Source organism: Podarcis melisellensis, assembly GCF_964234715.1.
Source record: "Podarcis melisellensis genome assembly, chromosome: 18".
Taxonomy (NCBI): Eukaryota; Metazoa; Chordata; class Lepidosauria; order Squamata; family Lacertidae; genus Podarcis; species Podarcis melisellensis.
This window is the reverse complement of record NC_138536.1, coordinates 1830823-1847636: the sequence shown is the minus strand read 5'-3', so window position 1 is coordinate 1847636 and position 16814 is coordinate 1830823. Positions and strand designations below refer to the sequence as shown.

General features: G+C 47.2%; 1 protein-coding gene and 1 long non-coding RNA gene across 2 annotated transcripts in view; both read right to left on the bottom strand.

Annotated features, from left to right (window-relative positions):
* The window catches only part of ONECUT3 (one cut homeobox 3), a 70452-nt gene that overhangs the window by 43422 nt on the left and 10216 nt on the right, over positions 1–16814 (bottom strand). The gene's annotated exons all lie outside the window — the stretch shown is intronic.
* LOC309361046 lies at positions 2442–2724 on the bottom strand. The gene is made up of 2 exons (XR_014164331.1): positions 2630–2724; positions 2442–2534 (listed from the first exon to the last, which is right to left on the bottom strand). It is a non-coding gene; the product is annotated as an uncharacterized lncRNA (long non-coding RNA).

Below are 16814 nucleotides of genomic sequence, written 5' to 3'. Positions count from 1 at the left end.
CATGGGATTAAAGGGGAACTTACCAGGAACAATCCAATCTGGACAAGCAAAACTGGACTGCTTAAGTCAAGAGATTCAAACGAATCTAACAAATAGCTTCCGGCAATATACAGGGGAATGTCAAAGACGCGGGTGGCGCTGCGGTCTAAACCACAGAGCCTAGGACTTGCCGATCCGAAGGTCGCGGTTCGAATCCCCGCAATGACGGGGTGAGCTCCCGTTGCTCGGTCCCTGCTCCTGCCCACCTAGCAGTTTGAAAGCAAGTGCAAGTAGATAAATAGGTACCGCTCTGGAGGGAAGGTAAATGGCGTTTCCGTGCGCTGCTCTGGTTCGCCAGAAGCGGCTTAGTCCTGCTGGCCACATGACCCGGAAGCTGTACGCCGGCTCCCTCGGCCAGTAAAGCGAGATGAGCGCCGCAACCCCAGAGTCAGCCACGACTGGACCTAACAGTCAGGGGTCCCTTTACCCTTACCTCCTACTATCCACAAGATTCCCACAAATGGAATGTCCAGTTGCCATTTTGGGGCAAGATGGCTCTAAGGTCGACCATTCATTGCGTAGGAATAGTGAGCAGAGCCAGTGCAGGATTTACGTAGAAGCTAAACAAGCTATACCTTAGGGCCTCACTGTCTTGGGCCTCCGCAAAAAAATTAAAGGGGAAAAAAACACTTGATGTACATTTCCAAAAAATAAGATAAAAAACAAATTACTTTGATAAAATACATATTTTGTTATGTGCAAATGGCTTTAGATACCTATTAAAGGTAAAGGGACTCCTGACCATTAGGTCCAGTCGCAGCCAACTCTGGGGTTGCGGCACTCATCTCGCTTTATTGGCCAAGGGAGCCGGCGTACAGCTTCTGGGTCATGTGGCCAGCAGGACTAAGCCACTTCTGGCAAACCAGAGCAGCGCATGGAAACGCCGTTTACCTTCCTGCCGGAGCGGTACCTATTTATAAAGGGCCCCATTGCCTTCAGGAGCTGAGGGTCGCATCAAACCTACATATAAAGGGCCCCATTGCCTTCAGGAGCTGAGGGCCGCATCAAACCTAAATCTGGCCCTGGGACTAGGGCTCATTCAGTCCAACCCCCAGCCAAGCAGGAATCTTTTGCCCACCTGAGCTTTGAACCTGCAACCCTGAGATTAAGAATCTCGTGCTCTAGCAACTGAGCCAGCTGATATTTAGGACGCCCAGATGCTCAGAGTGGGGCAGACTGAAAGACCTGTACAGTACGTTTCCGAGCACAATTCAAAGTGTTGGTGCTGACCTTGAAAGCCCTAAATGGTCTCGGCCCAGTAGACCTGAAGGAGCGTCTCCACTCCCATCCTTCTGCCCGGACACCGAGGTCCAGCTGCAAGGGCCTTCTGGTGGTTCCCTCACTGCGAGAAGCGAGGTTACAGGGAAGCAGGAAGAGGGCCTTCTCGGTGGTGGCGCCCTCCCTGTGGAACGCCTCCTCATCAGATGTCAAGGAAATAAACAACTGTCTGGCTTTTAGAAGACATCTGAAGGCAGCCCTGTTTAGGGAGGCTTGCAGCCCTGAGGAGGAGCAGTAAAACACAGCAGCTCCTTTTGCCAAACCGGTCTCACTCCGGATTGGCCCCCGGCGCCACGTTGGGAAGCCCTGCGCGCGGAGAAACTGGGGGAGGAGGAGACGGGGAGTTGGTGGTTGGGGTCGAAGCTGTATCTACGGCAGGCAGGCAGGGGCGGACGGATCGATCGGGGAGAGACGGTGATGAATTAGGGATAGGAATCGATGAGGATCGGAGCGGCCAGGGACGCCCCCCACCTCCGAGAGTCCTCGCTCTGGATAATGACGCGTTTAAATGCAATCAGGGAAATGGGAGCCGGGCCGAGAGGAGAGGCTGGCCGGCCCCTCGCCGAGAGGGCTGGGCGCCAGCAAAAAAACCGGAGTGGATTGGGGGGGGGTGTTCCAATACAGAGTGAATTGGGGGGGCGCACATTCGCTCCCCGCTTCTTCCTCTCACTTTTACCATCATTTATTTTCTTTATTTTACTTCTTCTTTCTCTTCCCCTCTCTCCTCTTCCTCTCCTCTCTTCCTTTCTCTTTTGTTTCTTAACTTCCCTCCGTTCCTCTCTCCTTCCTTCCTTTTTTCCCCTTCTCCACGCCCCCCCCCCCCCGTGCCCCGTTCCTTTTAATCCCCTCCTGCCGTTCTCCCTCGGTTCGAATGCTCTTCTCCGGTCTCATTTCCCATCTCTCTCCCCCCCCCCCGATTTTTTTTTGTAATTTATTTCCCCATCCACCCCGTTTTTCCTGCTGCTGTTCCCCCCTCTCTGTGATTCCCCCCTCCCTCATACAGCGCCCTCATTTCGCTCTTTCCCTTTGCCAGCAATGCCCCCCCAATCTCTCTCTCTCCGTTCTCTCTCTTTCATTCTCTCATTCTCTCTATTCTCTTTCTTTTTTTTTCTTTCATTCTTTCCTCTTTCATTCTCTCTCTCTTTTCTCTTTCATTCTCTCCTTCTCTCTTTCTTTCTTTCTTTCATTCTCTCTATTCTCTTTCATTCTCTCTCTCACTGCATTCTCTTTCTTTCATTCTCTCTCTCATTCTCTCTCTCTTTTCTCTTTCATTCTTTCCTCTTTCATTCTCTCTCTCTCCTCTCTCTCTCACTCTCTCTCTCTTTCATTCTCTCTCTCTTTTCTCTTTCATTCTCTCATTCTCTCTCTCTTTTCTCTTTCATTCTCTCCTTCTCTCTTTCTCTCTCTCTCTCCATTCTTTTTCTTTCATTCTCTCTCGTTTCTCTTTCATTCTCTCCTTCTCTCTTTCATTCTCTCTTTCTTTTCTCTTTCATTCTCTCCCCTCTTTCATTCTTTCTCTCTCCATTCCCTCTCTTTCATTCCCTCTTTCATTTTCCCTCTTCATTCTCTCATTTCCTCTCTTCATTCTCTCTCTCTCATTCTCTACATTCTGTCTCTCGTTCTCTCTCTTATTCTCTCTCTCCCTTTCTCTCTCTCTCACGCACATTTTGTCCCTTCTTTTGCCAGCAACTTTCCCTCTCTAACCTCCCCATCTCTTTCCTTTTCACCTTCCTTCCCCAGTCTTAAACCTGAAAATGAACATCTAAGAGTCGTCAGAATTATCTGACTTCGTGGCTTCCGAAAACCTCTCCTTGTGTGCGTCCCTAAATCCTGGCGCGTGTATACCCAAAACCAACGAGTTCACTGAGACTTTACTCCCAAGTAAACGCGCCGAGGCTCGGACTCCACGAATTCCGGCTGAGCCGGTTTGTTAAATCCGGTTTTGCCCAGAAAAAACACCACTGTCTCATTCCTAAAAGGCATTTTTAAACCAATAGCCTTTCCGGGCTCTAGTAGTGGTGTTTGTGGTCAAAATGAACAAGCACATAAAAAAATCTTATTTATATCTACCCGCCGGCCCCAGAAGGTGAATAGTGGCGAGCAAACGCCAAAGTCTCTCTTAATTTAATCGTATCTTAAATAAACAGAAGCGAAGCACAGCACCCATTATTAATTGTGGCTGTTTTAACTTTTGGTTTTAATGTTTACAATCTTGCTTTTTCCCCTTCTGTTAAAATAGGGCGTCATATCGATTCCCCCACCCCAACCCCCGTTAATAAGCTGTGTCCAAGTAAAACCTACGCCGAGTAGACCCGCTGAAACCAATCCACACGATAAACTTGATAAACCCTGTTCAGGGAAGTTTTTAATGTATGATATTTTAGTGTTTCCTGGTTTCTATGGAAGCCGCCCAGAGTGGCTGGGGGGGCCCAGCCAGATGGGCGGGGTATAAATAAATTATTATTATTATTATTATTATTATTATTATTATTATTATTATTATTATTATTATTAACTGCTGTTTTCACTGGGTCTGAGTAAAATTGAGTTGGTCCCGATCCACACGTTTCTCGGTCATTTTAGCTGCGATATTCGAGTTGGGTCTTAGGCTGCTAATTTTTTTAAGGTTTCTGGCAACACCTAGCCTCAAATCAATGAACAGCCTCTGCAGATTTAATAATTGATTTTACTCGGGTTGGGGTGGGCATTTTACGTTTTGTTTCAGTTGTGGGGGAGGAAACGTGCCTGGGAACTAGGAAGGTTTCCCAATTTGCCTTAAAAACCCAATTTACGAATACCGGCCCCCGGCTCCGGCACACCCCCAAAAATTATTTCATCCGAAATGAAAATTGTTTTTTATTCGAGATGGAACTCTGCGTTCCCAAAATACCGAAGCGGCTGTCCTGACGCCTTTGGCAAGCGATTGGCTTGATAACGACGGGCCTTTACTTCCGAGTAAACGCATCTGAAACCGCCTGTTAAGAATCTCAGGGCAGGCGCAGGATTCCACCGGTTTTTTTCAGAGGGTGGCATGAAAGAAAACGCAGCTAGGATAGGTCAACACGGATTCCCTAGAAACTGAAAGAACACCCACCCCATTCTCAAATTCAGTCGTCTCCAAGATAAATGACTCTGGAATCTACTAATTTCAAATACTGTCATTTTCTTCCAGCGCCCCTGTCTTCCACACCAGATTATTCCCAACCTTCCTTTCCACACAAACACGACTGCGCTCCTGCGCTCCTTGTCTCACCGAACAACCAATTCCCTGATTTCTGTGTGCACACCGTACTGTTCGAAAAAACACATCCGTCCCCAGAATCCTGTGAGCTGTAGTTTAACACGCACACCCCCAAAATTAAAGAACTACAGTTCCCAATATTTGAGGTGTGCGCTTTAAATGTATGTAAGGGCCTTCTCCGTAGTGGCGCCCTCCCTGTGGAACGCCCTCCCACCAGATGTCAAAGAGAACAACAACTACCAGACTTTTAGAAGACATCTGAAGTCCGCCCTGTTTAAGGACGTTTTTAATGTTTGATGTATTACAGTATTTTAATATTTTTTTGGAAGCACAGAGTTGGGGAAGCCCAGCCAGATGGGCTGGGTATAAATTATTATTATTATTATTATTATTATTATTATTATTATTATTATTATTATTATTCGGGTGGACTACTACTTACTCCCAAGTAAATATGAATAGAATACACTTACTCCCAAGTAAATATGAATAGAAAGGGCTGTTAGGCGATATATATGTATTGATTACCAAACTATCTATCATCTATCTATCTATCATCTATCTATCATCTATCTATCTATCTATCTATCTATCTAAAAACACTATATTCTTGGTGCTGTTAGCTTGCTGCATGCAATAAAGATTCCCTTCCAATTCTACAGTTCTATGATACCATTAACATTGACCAAATTCAGAGCAGGCCTATTGAAATTAATGGACCTGCCCTTTAATTTCAATTTACCTGGCTCTAATCAGGACTTAGACGCAACCCCAGGTCACCAATATTCAAGGCAAGCTGCCTGTGTATAACCCTATAAATAAATAAATAATAATAATAATAATTCATTGTTGTTGTTTTTTTGCTTGTTCGAATTCCAAGACGGCGACATCCAAACGGATGCAATTCAATTTATTTAAAACATCTAAGACCGTGCCTACCAAACGCGGAGGTTCAGTTTCACTCCGCTTAGAGCGCGCCACAAGCTTCAAACGATTATTCCTTTCCCTCCCGTCCCGGATTAAAAACACCCAAATATAATATTGCTGGCCCACGATCGTCGCCAGTTTTTGTGTCTCCCTCGATTTACGTTTTCGAGAGTCAACAGCGAAACACGACGACAATGAAACACTCAGTTGCGTCGGAGAGGCTAAGACCTCGCGTTCCAGCACTTTCTTACTTAGGCGTAAGCCTCGTTGCGCACGGTAAGGCTTACTTGCGAGTAAGCAAAGCGTTGTGATCGGTCTGTTAAGCCGCCCCCTTTTTAAAAAAAGAAAAAGAAAATCAAGGCCATTGGGTTTCGAAAGGGCTTTATTTTGGTTGGATCGGGTCCTTCGTTTCCCCACTGAAAGACCCCAACGCTTAACAGACTTTTATGGGATTAAGATGCATTGCACGCCGCGCTTAGTTGCGAGAAAACTGCGCTCTGTAAAGCACTGGGGACACTGAAGCTCTGTTTTTTATTATTATTATTATTATTATTATTATTATTATTATTATTATTATTATTATTATTATTAATCTCAGAGCAAGGGACCTAAATTAGGCTGTGCACGCACCATATATTTAAATCCTGGAAACTGCAGTTTGTCAATGGTGCTGGGAATTGTAGAGGACGCTACAGTTCCCAGGATTCTGGGAGAGGCGTGTGTGTATGCTTTAAATATTATTACATTTCTCTGAGCATGACTAACATCGGGCACAACCATTGTTATTGTGAGGGGGGTCGACCGCCACCGTCCTTTTTCCTTAGACATTTCTCCTTAGACATCCGGCTCTTTAAAAACCGGAGCGCATTCCCTGGCGCCTTCTAGGCAGCGGTGCACATGAGCGTGTGCAGAGCGCATTTATCACACACACACAAACCCTCAGCTGGGACGGAGCAGGAGGGTTTCCGGAGGGCAGCGACGTGGTCCCACCCGGGCAGGAGTCATTCCCGACACGCGCTTATTCTGTTTTGCTTTTCCACTTTAAGGAATGATAAAATCTTCAGCTCAAGAGTCCGAAAACCAGAAGTTCTTCCTTCAAGGCGCAGCTGCGAAGCCCTACACGGAGTAGACCGGCTGACATGAAATGGGGCGAGCCTGATTTAGGCCTGTCTGTTTTTCAACGGGACTACTCTAGAGTTGGCTTCAACCAGTAGGACTGCTAGCTTGCTGGCACGCTCTCCAAGGTGGCTTTCATTTAAATTACTTCACAGAATGGTAAGTCGGGAGGGGTTCCCCAATGCAATGCATTTTAAAAATGCATTTACATTGCATTTATATCCCACTGTGCATGGTTTTCCTGTCCCTTCAAACACAATTCCTAAAAACAACCCTGTGAGGTAGTGACTGGCCTAAAGTCACACCCCGTGAGCTTTAGGGCGAAGCGGAGATTTGAATCCGGGTCTCTCAGGTCCCAGTAGGTCGGGCTAACCCCCTCACCATACTGGCTATCTTACTTTCCCATCTGGGCGAGTTCCAGTACATATAAAGACAGAATAAAACGTCAGACATTACAAACCTCCCCCTACAGGGCTGCCTTCAGATGTCTTCTGAAAGTCAGACAGTTGTTTATTTCCTTGACATCTGATGGGAGGGCGTTCCACAGGGAGGGCGCCACCACCGAGAAGGCCCTCTGCCTGGTTCCCTGTAACCTCACTTCTCGCAGGGAGGGAACTGCTAGAAGACCCTCGGGAGGAGGACCCCGGTGTCCGGGGTGGAGACACTCCTTCAGGGATACTGGGCCGTTTCCGGCTTTCAAGGTCAGCACCAACCCTTTGAATTGTGCTTGGAAATGTACTGGGAGCCAATGAAGGTCTTTCAGGACCAGTGTTATGTGGTCTCGGCGGCCGCTCCCAGTCCCCAGTCCAGCTGCCGCATTCTGGGTTAGTTGTAGTTTCCATGTCACCTTCAAAGGTAGCCCCACATAGAGCACATGGCAGTAGTCCAAGCGGGAGATAACCAGAGCATGCACCACTCTGGCCAGACAGTCTGTGGGCAGGGAGGGTCTCATCCTGCGTACCAGATGGATATTAAAAACACAATAAAACATCAGACATTAAAAACTTCCCTAAACAGGGCTGCCTTCAGATGTCTTCTAAAAGTCAGGTAGTTCATTCTCTGCTTGACATCGGATGGGAGGGCATTCCACAGGGCGGGTGCCACCACCGAGAAGGCCCTCTGCCTGGTTCCCTGCAACTTCACTTCTCACAGGGAGGGAACCGCCAGAAGGCCCTCGGAGCTGGACCTCAGTGTCAGGGCTGGATGATGGGGGTGGAGACGCTCCTTCAGGTCTACTGGGCCGTTTAGGGCTTTCAAGGTCAGCACCAACACTTTGAATTGTGCTCGGAAACGTCCTGGGAGCCAGTGAAGGTCTTTCAGGACCGGTTTTATATATGGCCCCAGTCCCCACAATCTGGATTAGTTGTAGCTTCCGAGTCACTTTCAAAGGGAGCCCCAGGGAGAGCGCATTGCAGTAGTCCAAGCGAGGAGATCACCAGCATTGACCTCCACGGGCCTTTCCTCCTCCTCCTCGGAGTAGGACTTGGCGTCGTCCGCCGCTCTATCTCCTCCTCCTTTTAAATTATTATTTATTTGTTGGGATGGGGAAATAAAACACCGACGGCTCAATTAGTGCGAACAACAGGGGTACTTAAGGAGCCAATTGTGACCAGTGTTTAAATCTTTATTTACCAGAGCCTTGTAAAGACAGAGGCACAATTTGCATCGCTATTAACTGCTTTTCAATAGGGCATTGACTGGAACTAAAGGACGCCACTCGCCCTTCCTAATTAAACACTGGCGGAATTACTCTAAATACGTATGAATACCGCTTCGCCCCCCATAAATAATCCGCTCAGACACTTTGGGAAAGAGGGAGGCGGCGGGGGGGAGAGAAAGGCCAGGATCCGGGAGGGGCGCACAGCGCCGATTCTGCCTCCGTGCGTCCCCCGGGGCGGAGAAGGAGCCGGGCTTCGGCGGAGAGGCTCGGGACCCCGCGGAGACCAAGGCCCGGGCGGAGGGCGAGTAGGGAACAGGGCTCCGTGTGAAACCAAGGGCCCGCGTGAAGACACACACACGCGTCCCCTAATTATAAACCTCCCCTTTTTTTATTTCCCCTTCTCTCTCTTTCCTGTTCCCTTTTTCTTCCTTCCTTTCTTTTTCGTTTTTTCCTCCCTCTTCGTTCTCTTCCCCTTTTATTCTTTTTCGTTTCCCCTTCGTCCCTCATTCTCTCTTTCCCTCGCTTCTTTCTCTTCCTTTTTTCTTGCTACTTCACCCTTCCTTCCCTCTCCTCCCTCCCTCCTTCCTCCCTTCCTTCTGTCACGCTTTTTAGTTTTCTTCCGCTTTTCCTTTATTCTTTTTAATTTCCCCTTCTTCCTTCCTTTCTCTCTCTCTCTCTCTCTCTCTCTCTCTCTCCTTTCCTTCCTCCTGTTTTCTTTCTTTCTTTCTTTCTTTCTTTCTTTCTTTCTTTCTTTCTTTCTTTCTTTCTTTCTTTCTTTCTTTCTTCTCTCTCTCTCTCTCTCTCTCTCTCTCTCTCTCTCTCTCTCTCCTTCCTTCCTTTTTTCTCTTTCTCTCTTTCTCTCTTTCTTTCCTCCCGCTTTCTCTTTCCTTCCTTCCTTCCCCTCCCTCATTCCACAGCAAGCCTGCTACATTCCTTTCCCATCTTCGCCCTTGCGCGCAGAGAGTGACGGACATATACTCGCATCTATACGCTCTATAAAATAAAAAAGGGCTTTCTGCGTCTTCCAGGCACACACCCCACGCGGCCGGCCTTCCTTCCTTCCTTCCTTCCTTCCTTCCTTCCTTCCTTCCTTCCTTCCTTCCTTCCTTCCTTCCTTCCTTCCTTTCATTGTCTCTCTTCCTTCTTCTTCCTCCCTTCCTCCATCCCTCTCCTTAACTCCTTTCGCTCCCCTGCTATTGCCCGATCCAAATACGACTACTCAGAACAGGCTTTTGACGCAGATTCAAAAGCAGCCAGGATCGAAGCTCAGTCCATCCGCTTATTCCATATCGTATGGAAGATAACCTTTGAAGGAAAAATACACTCGTATTGTTTGTACAAACGTGCATTATGTGTAGACGTGTCACACACAGACACACATAACGCAGGTCAAATATGTTTGCAACAGGAAACCCGATTTTAAGAAATCGTATTGAATTAAAGTGATTCGGTATGATTTGTAATAATTTGGAAAACTAATAAAAATAATTGGGGGGATCAAATATGTAACACACACACAATATGTCACATGCACACAAAAATAACTATTTGCAAATTAATTGGATAGCAATGCAACTATTTGTTAATAGCATAGGTTGTACCCTACCAAAAACAGCTCAGGGTAGGTCCGCTGAAATTAATGGGTTTACTTTCATTGGGTTACGCTGCGACAAACGCTGGATACATGCTGGTATACAGAACAGTAATTTTAAAAGTTGTAATAATAATAATAATAATAATAATAATAATAATAATAATAATAATAATAATAATAATAATGGGAGCCGGCACACAGCTCACGGAGCTAACTGCTGCGTAAACCCAGACGCGCAGAGAGAGCGGCTGTTCAGTCCTTTTAAAGGCATCAAACACATCACTTGGGAAGACAGGCGAACAAATGCCAGTGTATTGGAAGAAGCAAAGATCTCCAGTGTCGAAGCGATGATTCTTCAACATCAACTTCGTTGGACTGGTCATGTTGTGCGGATGCCTGAATATCGCCTTCCAAAACAACTGCTCTATTCCGAACTTAAAAATGGAAAGCGTAATGCTGGCGGTCAACAAAAGAGGTTCAAAGACTCTCTCGTCAAATCTTTAAAAATGTAGTATAAACACCGACAACTGGGAAACACTGGCCTGCTAGCGCTCCAGTTGGAGAACAGCCTTGACCAAAGGTGTCGTGGGCTTTGGAGACACTCGAACTCAGGACGCGAGGGAGAAACGTGCCAAGAGGAAGGCAGGCTTGGCAAACCCTCGCCATGATCAACTCCTGCGTGGAAACCTATGTCCCCACTGTGGAAGGACGTGTGGATCCAGAATTGGCTTCCACAGTCACTTACGGACTCATTGTTAAAACCGTGTTTATGGAAGACAATCTTACTTGGCTACGAGGGATGGAAGAAGAAAAAGAAGAAGAAGAAGAAGAAGAAGAAGAAGAAGAAGAAGAAGAAGAAGAAGAAGAAGAAGAAGAAGAAGAAGAAGAAGAAGAAGAAGAATATCATCAAACAGAATACACGGAGGTTGTGCTCCTTGAAGCGTGAGCTGTTGCCCCGGGGTGGGCACCCCTCTCCCGTGTCAATGACTTCGCACATGCCAGACCCCTCCTGCTGCCAACGGAATGAATATTTCTGCCTCTGGCTTTCTGCTCTGAGAAAGGAAGGCAGCGCCTGGTTGGAGGAGCAGGACGGGTTTCAAGCGACATGGGGATCTCCTGTTTCTATCACTCTCTGGTCAGAAACAAGGCATCTGTTAGCTTCTTCCTTCCATTATTTTCCAGCTTTTTCCTTCCTCTTCTGGGGCGTCTCCTTGTCTCAAACCACCAGTATCCTAGGTCCATCCTATCTCCATCTCTCTCCTGCCCTGAAGCGTCCTGGGGTGAAGGTCTCAACCACTCCTCATCTGGCCAGTCTCTGACAAGTAGACCTATTGAAGTCTACAACGAGTGTGGCTCCGCCCCCCCCATTACCCTTGCTTTTTTCCGGGGGTACGCGTGCTCCTAAACATTTTGTGAATCACTGTACTTTTATCCATTTATTGTATTGGTTTCCCCCGATTTGAACTATAAAATGGTGATTTTCTTGAGCCAAAATGAGAGTACCCCTAAACATTTTTTTAGGGGGTTGGGAATAATCATAAATAAAATATATTTGTGACTATCCTAGTGTGCAGCGAAATGTGCATTACAATTTTATAAACGACGTTAAAAAAACAGATCCTGCATTATGGTGACTAGGGTACGCGAGGTAACGTTAAACCTTTATTAATCTAGCCTAAATTAAGCCTTTAATTCCTAATTCGTTTCACAATTCTGAAGGGTTTGGCTAAATCCACGCCCCGCCCCCAGTAGATGGCAGTTTAAAAATACCCCTTTTTTCCTGGATGATGCCTGGTTTGTCCATATTTAAAAATGGATATAAATATCGGCATACGGTGTTTGTGAGAGAGTATTCAAAAGAATAATTTCTGTTTCTCTTCTGCTCGGCTCCGTAGCAGACAACTTGAAACCAACTGGATCTGTTTTTAATAATAATAATAATAATAATAATAATAATAATAATAATAATAATAATAATAATTTATTCCCCGCCCAACTGGCTGGGTTTCCCAGCGCTCTCTCGCTCTCTCTCTCTCTCTCTCTCTCTCTCTCACACACACACACACGCACACTTTCCATTGTTTTGTAAATCTTTAAAATTATGTGGAATTATCAGTGAGGACGGCTGGCTCGCTGAGTATAACTTCCCCACCCACACCTTGACGGGAGATGACTTTCGCGCAATGGCGACACGTGTACGCCGCCACGTGCGAAACAGCGCCGCCGGAAACACGTGTCCTTCTGAACCCCGCCAGGGCTGCTGAGAGAGGCGCCTCTGGAGATCCATGCCAGGCAAGCAGCCTCGTGGATTGGAAGAGCCACCTCGTTGGACCGCTGCCATTGGCACACGGTGGGAAGTGGACTCTGCCCAAGACGCTCATTAGGAGGAGGTGTAAATGGCTTTTGGCAAATCCCTTTGGACTTTTATTTTTTATTTTTAAAGGAGAGTGTGTGCTCTTCGGCTCCAAGCGCTGAGGGCGACAGAAACCGGTTTGGAACCGGTTTGCGGGGAGAGGGGCGGGAGGTTCCGACGGAAACTGGCTCCCTTGGAGCGCAGACTTGGTCCTCCTAAATCTCCTGCGATGAAGGACCCCTGCAAGAGTCCCTGTTCTCCAAGCTTCTCCCCTGGAGGTTGAACCAGAAGCAGCGCCACGTGCCTTTGCCCCGGGAGGGGTGGAGACCCGATCCCTCAGCCCCGCCCCCATTGCAGCCCTCAAAGAGAGGTTGCCCCACCACCGAACATCTCTGAATGACTCCCTGTTCTGCCTGGGTCTCCTTTCCCCATTAGAACTCCAGACTGGTGGCACCTCAAGATCATCTCCATGGGTAGTTCTCATAGGCCAGGGGTCTGCAACCTTTAAGACAAAAAGAGCCACTTGGACCTGTTTCCGAAGGGAAAAAAACTGGGAGCCGCAAAACTCGTCATTATAAAAATAACTTTTTTGTCCCTTTTTTATTATTTCTTTGTTTGACCCCTCAGAATTACTCCTCCTCATAGAAATAAACGTTAAATTAACAAGTTACCTTTTTGTGTGTGTGTGTTCTTCACTCCCCTTCAAAACAGTGACCAGCGTACATGCCCCTTACAATGCAGTGACCAGCGTACATGCCCCTTACAATGTAGCGGGCAGGTGGGCGGGAAGGTGACGTCGGGACGGTGCATGACTAACGCACGCACCGCCCCCATGTGGCGTCACAGCCAGTACAGCACCCGCCACAGTGAGGAGTGTCGGGGCGCACAATGCGCCTCCTCTCCTTGCTAGTATCCGCCCCGGAGCCACGGCAAAGGTGTAAAAGAGCCACATGCGGCTCCGGAGCCGCGGGTTGCAGACCCCTGTCATAGGCTTTACACCTATGGAGGACCCAGATGGCCTTTGGGATTTCTCAGGGTTCCCAACGGCCCCCACGGTGAAGGTTCAGGGTTGGGGGTTGCGGCTGGGTGGGGGGCGTCACTGGTTTCCTTCATCCCTGCTGCACAAGTAAAATCTGAAAGATCAGAACAGAGCCTCCGACATTTCTCCGACGAAAATAGGGACATCCTATTCCAGAACTGTTTTTATTTATTATTGTTATTTTATTTTATTTTATTTTATTTTATTATTTTATTTTATTTATTTTTACTATTATTATTATTATTATTATTATTATTATTATTATTATTATTATTATTATTATTAATACCCTGCCCATCTGATTGGGTTGCCCCAGCCACTCTGGGCAGCTTCCAACATATATAAAAACGTAACAAAACATAAAAAAAAATCCCTATCCAGGGCTGCGTTCAGATGTCTTCTAAAGGTCTAGTAATCAGGGGTCAGCAAACTTTTTCAGCAGGGGTCCAGCCCACTGTCCCTCAGACCTTGTGGGGACGACGACTATATTTTGGAAGGAAAAAAAGGAACAAATTCCTATGCCCCACAAATAACCCAGAGATGCATTTTAAATAAAAGGACACATTCTACTCATTTACAAAGACCAGGCAGGCCCCACAAATAACTCTGTAAATTTGGGACAGTTCCCGGGAAATGGGGACACTTGGACGGTCTGGATTGGGCCTGTATATGTCTTACTTTGAAAATCTACAGAGACATAACCATCTTGTAAACACATTGGCTGGAGAGACTGTGGGCTCCAGTGCGTCTAGGGGTCTCCGCACTAGGTGTAAGGAGATACTCTTGGTGCAAGTAAGAGATTGGAATAATGGCATTGCCATTAAATGTTCCTGTCTGCAATCCACCTTCTGACCGAAACCACACAAATCACAGTTTTCCTGTCAGAAAGCAACACATCTCAAAAGGTTGGTCTCCAAAGTCCTAGACAGGGACATACACACATGCGTCAAGATTCAGATTTCCGTAGGTGTGAGGTTTTGCTGGGAGAAGAACTCCTCTGAAATTCTTTAAGGACCTGCAACTTTGCTGGACCAGAAGAAAAGCCTGTTTTCCTCACGTCTAGCAATCAGATTTCTTCAACGCTGTTCTCAGCAATTGTTATTGGGAAGAAAACTGTCTGCGAACATGGTGCTGATATCCACCTGACCCTCTAAATTTGTCTAATAACAACCCTTCTCTGCTGTAAGCTGCTTCCTCTCGCAATAATAATATTAGGTAAAGGGACCCCTGGCCATTAGGTCCAGTCATGGCCGACTGGGGTTGCGGCGCTCATCTTGCTTTACTGGCCAAGGGAACCGGTGTACAGCTTCCGGGTCATGTGGCCAGCAGGATTAAGCCGCTTCTGGCGAACCAGAGCAGCGCATGGTAACGCTGTTTACCTTCCCGCCGGAGTGGTACCTATTTATCTACTTGCACTTTGATGTGCTTTCGAACTGCTAGGTTGGCGGGAGCAGGGACCGAGCAACGGGAGCTCACCCCGTCATTGTGGGGATTCGAACCGCCGACCTTCTGATCGGCAAACCCTAGGCTCTGTGGTTTAACCCACAGCGCCATCCGTGTCCCAGCCAATAATAATATTCATCATCATCAACAACAACAATAATATTTATACCCTGCTCTGGGTGGCCCCCAACCGAATATTAAAATCGCGATAAATGCACCCCTCAAGCTGAATATTTTCTGGAACGAGGGAACCTGTGTGACTGGATCGTTCAGATTCATGGAGAACTGCGGCAGGATGGCTTCACGCTTAGGAGAGGGTGCCTCTTGTGTCTCAGAAGGAGTCCTTGTTCTCTACTGTTATCCTGCCCAGACGAAGGAAGTCTGCAGTTTTGCACCCAACACGCTTGAGGACCAGCCACATGACCTTCCTCTGATAACAAGGCTTTCTAATGATCCTGTCCACAGGCCTGCCATCTGAATGAGGCAACTGTTATCCTCAAAAGACACCTCTGTCTCCCAACCCGTCCACATACCGTATTTTTTGCTCTATAAGACTCACTTTTCCCCTCCTAAAAAGTAAGGGGAAATGTGTCTTATGGAGTGAATGCAGGCTGCGCAGCTATCCCAGAAGCCAGAACAGCAAGAGGGATTGCTGCTTTCCCTGCGCAGCGATCCCTCTTGCTGTTCTGGCTTCTGAGATTCAGAATATTTTTTTTCTTGTTTTCCTCCTCCAAAAACTAGGTGTGTCTTGTGGTCTGGTGTGTCTTATAGAGCGAAAAATATGGTACTTCCAACTTACTATTCTTTGAAAGGGGAATCAGTGGATTCTAGAAACAGAAAAGGGGAAGAAGACCTCTATAAATATTGCATCCTACCTGTGGCATTTCAAACACCTTTTAACCAGTGGAGCAGCGATTCCCAAACTTGCGTCCCTGGCTGTTTTTTGGGGACTACAACTCCCATCATGCCCAGATAGCAAGACCAGCAGTCAGGGATGATGGGAATTGTAGTCTAAAAACAGCCAGAGACCCAGGTTTGGGAAACAGTGCAGTACCATCACATAAATTAAATTACAAGCTTCTAGCGGTCAGAGTTTTTATTATTTAACCCCCTTTTGCTTGTGATACTTCTTGAAGATGGGTAAATATATATCGCCACCTCCTAGGTAAAGGTAAAGGGACCCCTGACCATTAGGTCCAGTCATGACCGACTCTGGGGTTGCGGCGCTCATCTCGCTTTATTGGCCGAGGGAGCCGGTGTACAGCTTCCGGGTCATGTGGCCAGCAGGACTAAGCCACTTCTGGCGAACCAGAGCAGCGCACGGAAATGCCGTTTACCTTCCCGCCGGAGCGGTACCTATTTATCTACTTGAACTTTGACGTGCTTTCAAACTGCTAGGTTGGCAGGAGCAGGGACCGAGCAACGGGAGCTCACCCCGTCATCGCGGGGATTTGAACTGCCGACCTTATGATCAGCAAGCCCTAGGCTCTGTGGTTTAACCCACAGTGCCACCCGCATCCTTCATCATAATGATCATCTAATACATATTAGGTTCCACCCCTTGTGAACACAATGGGAGAGTGAGGGGAACCTGCCAAGTTCACATAAACACACAACACAGGGATTGGCAGAAAGCAGTTCTGGAACTATGGTTCAGTACATCTGCAAGAATAAAACAACAACAACACACAAAGGCTCCCTGGCCCCTTCTGAATTAAATTACTAGAGCCCCCAATTAAGCCCAAACTCAGATGTAAAAGGCGAGTCCAATTCTTTATTCTTGTTCGTGTTTAATAAATATTTGCTTTCCCCCGTCCCGCCGCCTTCAGATATCTTCTAAAAGTCAGATAGTTGTTTATTTCCTTGACATCTGACCGGAGGGCGTTCCACAGGGCGGGCGCCACCACCGAGAAGGCCCTCTGCCTGTTTCCCTGTAACCTCACTTCTCGCAGGGAGGGAACCGCCAGAAGGCCCTTGGGAGATGGACCCAGGTGTCCGGGGTGGACGATGGGGGTGGAGACACTCCTTCAGGGATACTGGGCTGAGGCCGTTTAGGGCTTTCAAGGTCAGCACCAACCCTTTGAATGGTGCTGGGAAACGTCCTGGGAGCCAATGTAGGTCCTT